The sequence below is a fragment of the Mustela lutreola genome, chromosome 3 (assembly GCF_030435805.1).
Source record: "Mustela lutreola isolate mMusLut2 chromosome 3, mMusLut2.pri, whole genome shotgun sequence".
Taxonomy (NCBI): Eukaryota; Metazoa; Chordata; class Mammalia; order Carnivora; family Mustelidae; genus Mustela; species Mustela lutreola.
The window spans coordinates 169,735,804-169,741,244 of NC_081292.1; positions in this window are offsets into that span (position 1 = coordinate 169,735,804).

Here is a 5,441-nt window from a genome sequence, read left to right on the forward strand (position 1 = left end):
AACTGTGGGTCTTGACATTTCTGGCCATTCCTGCTTCCAGCCCATTCAAGAGAGTGTAGAGACAAAGGTAGCAGGCTTCTTCAAGGGGGCGAAGAGAAAGGCATCTGGGCACATCATTAGCGGTATGCCTGGCTGTGGATGTCGTGACAGTTTTTTCAAAGGAGGGAATAAAAACTTGGCTTTTTATTAGCTTCCAATGAGACGGCTTGAAGCGTGGGTGTAGTAAATTGTTGAGAGGGACTGTCCGGCTCAGAACTCTCCTTCCTGAACTGCAGAGTCAAAATAGAGGGCAAGTTTCCAAAGTGTGCATGCCACGCAGGCCGCAACCAGTGGGAGACAGAACCCTGGGACACACAGCCCAGCCTGGACCCCAGGTCCCTCACCCACAGGGGACAAAGTCATGGCTCCTTCAGGAGGCTGAAAGCCTTGTGGGTTATCAGTGAGCATCTTTGGAGTTCCAGGGGCTTTATAGCCCGGAGGGGCTGGGTTAGATGCGGGGAGCCTGGATTTGGCCCCATGGGGAGGTAAGACTTGGAGATATCATGTAGCTAGTCAGAGGAGCTGGCAGGGAGGGAGAGAAGAGGAAGGGAAAAGGAGAGCCCTGATTGCCTGGAGGCAGGTAGGACAAGATAAAGGGGGAGAAGAAGGAGACCAGAAGGCTGGGAAGGCGTAATGTTGCTGAATGCCGCTTGCATCCCAAGGCCACGTGTTCGTGTCTGGAGGGGATTACTTGTGCCATGAGTTAATGGGACAGAGAGGAGCATCAACATTTAACGGAGGCATCAACATCAACGGGAGGCATCAACATTTAAGCCCCAGGATTACTGACTGTTTTCAGCCCCTACAGAAATCAGCCTCGGGAGCCACCTGTCATTTGATTCTCCAGAACACAGGTCCTTGAAGGGTTGTCTGGGTGGGGGTAAGGGGGGTTGGAGTGGAGGTTGCCGGGGAGAAATGGGCAAGTTTATAGAGCTGGGATGGCCCTGGATGGTGACTCAGAAACAGAGCCAGTTGGCTGGAGAGACTGGGGGAGCAGGTGTCTTTGTGTCTTTCTACACAGCACACACCTGCAGCCAACAATGCATCCCCTGCTGGGCCCAACCATGGCCTCCTGCCTCCTACACAGCCAGCCCACCGGGCCCCTGGCACCTAGACTGGTAAGACTGGTTGTTGTTGCCCAAATCCTAATGCCATCCCCCTTTCCCCTGGCTGCAGGACTAAGTTCTTGACCCTAGGCCCTGCCCTGTCCAGCTGCAGGCATGTCAACAGTTAGGACTGGCTCAGCGATGCTGCTCTAAGAAGCAGTCCACATGTGCAGGAAATCAGCACGGCAATGCTTCTCATCGCAGGACACGCTGACTAGAAGGTCTTCTTGTTATAGTGACTCAGGGACTCAGGCTAAGTCGCCCTCCCGGATGCTGCAACTGCTTGTGCCAGAGTGGAAACTAGTCCCAGAGAGTCTCACACCAGAAATTAGATGTATGTTCCAAAGGAGACACTCACTCATCCCCTCTGCTCACAACTCAGCGGCCTGAACCAGGGATCCGACCCCAACCAACCCCAGGGTCCAGGACATCCCATCATTTATTAGAAGATCCTGGGACTAGGAGACGGACCTCACCCAGCCACTAATGAGCAGCCCAGACTTGGCACCACCTGTATGACTGTCCAAGTAGTTTCCAGTGAAACTGAACATGTTTGTCCATCCCCATCCTCTTACTCCCAACACTGCTGAGTCGCACTCGGGCTAAGAAATATGCAAGATAGACATGGCCTATCCCCCTGGAGATGACAGGGCTGTGGGCAGCCTCGGAGCTGGAGAGAGAGTTAAGGAGGGAACCATATCTTTGTGAGCTCAAAGTGGGGTCTACATGGACTCTTCTGTTGTTGTTTAAGGAAAGAAGCTTCTAGGACATTCTCTTCATAAAGAGATAGAAAGTCACTTTGGGACTCAGGTCAGTGCTCTTGGTCATGCCCACGTACGTCCCTTTGCTAGAGGGAGCCAGATGCCTCTTACTTGGCAAAGCTTCTGTGGAAGGTTGAGGAGGAAATATTTCCATAAGAGCTGTGTGTGTGTGTGTGTGTGTGTGTGTGTGTGTGTGTGTTAGGTTAGGGAAGAAGAGTCCTGGCTTAAAAAGTCGGGGAGATGGAAACCTCACACCTTTCTTCCCAAGAGGACACTTGGTGGGGAAATTCTGTCGGTGCTCTAGTAAAGTGGCCCATTCCCTGGGCAGGCTCACTGGTGGAGAAAGCCCACCATGAAGACCTCATGAGAGCGGGGAAGTCTGGGCTGATTCTCAGGCTTCCCACCAGGTCATGTAAGGGCCTGCCCCTCCCAGAGGAACTTGCTTGTGGACCCCGGGTGTAGGGGTGGGGCAGGCCAGGTGGAGATGTCCAATCGGTGGGGCATGTGTATATCCACTCGGGTGAATTGAGATCCGATTGGCCACCTGTGTAGGGGCGGGGCTCAACCAACCGCATAAAGGTTGCTGTATGGGGCTAGCAGGGGAGTAGGAGAGCTGTGGCGGGAGCAGAAGGAAGAATTGGTGGGAGTCAGAGGAGTGGAGGAGCTGTAACAGCTCTTGTAAGAGCTATAACCGCTGCCAGCGGTCCCGCCACCGAGTCTCCAGCCTCTGGCGGTCCCGCTTCCGGTGGCCCTGAGCCGCTGGCAGCCTCCAGCCGCCTGAGATCCCGCCTCCGGTGGTCCTGCCTCCAGCGGCCCCGAGTGGCCTGTAGCCTCCAGCGCCTGCAGCCTCCAGCCGCCTGGCGCCCCGCCTTCAGCAGCCCCGAGCTGCAGTCTCCGATAGTTGCGCTAATGGCAGTCCCGAGACACCAGCGGTCCAGCGGTCAGCTGTCCTGAGACCCCCAGCGGTCAGCGGTCCTGACGTTTGCAGCTCCTAAACGCCAGCGGTCCTGAGACCCCAGCGGTCCAGCGGTCCAGCGGTCAGTGGTCCGGACGCCTGCAGCCCCTAGACGCCAGCGGTCCCGAGACACCAACGGTCCAGAGGTCAGCGGTCCCGAGACACCAGTGGTCCAGCGGTCCAGAGGCCAGCGGTCCCGACGCCTGCAGCCCCTGGATGCCAGTGGTCCCGAGACGCCAGTGGCCCAGAGATGCCAAAGGCCCCTAGCCGCCAGCAGCCTCGCCGCAAAATGCCTCGCCACCCTGAGCCACGAGCGGCCTTGTCCGCAGCGGTGGCTTCCTCTGGGTGGCAGCCTTGTCAGAGTGGCATCGTGGGGAGCAGAGTCTGTGTCATCCGGGTTGTCCTCCTTGTCATCGTCGCTGTCATCGTCGCCTCTTCGACGTCAGGAGCAGCCTCGTCCGGGAAGCGGTCTTGTCCAGAATGGCCTCTTCTTGGGAGCGGCCTTGTCTGGGGAGCAACCTCATGGAGCAGCGGCCTTATCTTGGGAGTGGCCTCTTCTTGGGAGCGGCTCCGATCATGGAGCAGCCTCATCTGCGGAGCAGCCTCATCTAGAGCAGCCTCGTCCGGAGCGGCCTTCTTGGGAGTGACCTTGTCGGGATCATTGTCATCGCCTTTTCGTAAGAGATAGCCCTGACGGGTCAGTTTGATTCTTGATGCTTGGCGCGAAATAAAGTTTTGCTTGACCTTTGCTTTGTATCAGTCTCGTTCCTTTGATCACGGACCCTAACAGTCACAAGGCCAGGTTTTTCAACCTGTGGTTCACAGAGCATCTGTATCAGCAGTCCTCATGGGAATGAGAGCAATGTTGTTTGGTCTTTATCCCTGATGCACTGAATCAGAAAACCCTGGAGGAGACCCTGCGAGTCTGCATTTTTTTAAATAACTAAGCCTCTCTTCTGCTTCTCAGGGCCCTAAGGCCTGCACACCTCTGACCCAAGTCTTGGCAGAGTAGAGCTTCTCCGACACGGCGCAAGGGGCATGGTTGGGAAGCACTGCCAAGGAATAGGAAGGGGAAGCAAGAACCAGAAACGTGGAGGGTGAGCCTGGGTACTGCCGCTGTGCTACTGGGATCTGGACCCGCCCAAAGGGGCATCCACTAGATGTCCCGGCACTGGTGCTCAACAGCGACCCCTCCTGGTCTGGAAAGAAATGACAGCACTATTGGTCTCCCTGGAAGTTTTCTTTGGCGAGCTCTAACAATGGAAGTAAGGCTTTTGGAATAGATGGCATGCCCAGGATGGAGAAAATGTGCATCATTTGTGTGGGACTTGGTTTGGTCTTGTGAATTCGACAGAAAAAGGCTTGGTTTCCAGGTAATGAGCTAATGAGATCAGCCCTGCACCCATTTGGAACAATAACAGAAGCCAGTGTCAGTGTTTATATCTGAAGCAGGTAAAGCGGCTCATGCCAGGTACATCTAAATGATCTCTGTGCTTGGTAGGATGTCTTCCATTGCATGCAATGGCAAGTATCTGCTGACCTAGCTTCCAAGCTCCCTTCAGGTATAAACCCATCATGTGGTCTGAAGAGTCAAATTCTACCTACAGCGGAAATCTGTGGAACTCAGATCTAAATATGCTCCTGTTCCTAGTGGTAAGACCAACGTGCTTGGGGTGGGGTGAATTCCTGTAGGAAGACTGCTTAGGCGGACTTTCTGCTTTCCTCCCACTGATAGAACAATATTGCTCTAGGAGGAGGTTGCTGTCTTCCCGCTGTACTAGAACCGAGTAATTTTGGAATTGGGGACCTCCCACTGCCACTACTTTGAGCTATCTTTATTTTTTGCTCTGTGCTCACTAAAAGGGCAAATTGAATATAATATCCAGCTCTGCAGTATTTTTAGCATCCCTGGGTCAATATCCAGTGTTCACTGGCTGATAAATCTCTTTTCCAGCTCTTTTCTTAACCATGAGAGAGATGATAATTAGAAGTTACATAACTCTTTTGCAAAGTGTATTTTCACATTAGACCAGCGCATTTTCTTTCGGGGAACTAAGCTTACCATTGGGGAGAAAGCAACAGCTCATTATGTTTCTTTAGTATCAAATCTCTGAACATCAACTGAAATCTTGGGAAATGTCACAAGCTGATTTTAAAGTGTGATAGAGGTCAGATTAAAAAAAAAAAAGAAAAGAAAAGAAAAGAAAGCCTCTAAGAACACTGCCCAGAATACCTTTAAAAAAAAATTGTCGCCTCTCTCCAGAGGTTTAATAAAAGGATCAGGATGAATCATACTGATAAGGAGGTGGATGGTGAAACTTGGAGAGAATGGAAAAACAAGGTCATGTGTTAATTGTGTATCAGAAGCAGGAAATTACAGAACACTAGAAATAGCCAAAAGTTAGGCAGAATCAGCACATGAATTTTGACTTACTAGGCTTGATAATGTCTTCATTCCCTTGCCCCAAGACCCAGCTTCTTTCCAGGGAAGATAGTCTTCAACTGACCTCAGGGTTCTCACAGAGCCAAGAGAAAAAGTTTTCTGAGAAGACAATCAAATTGCTTTCAGTATGGAGCCCT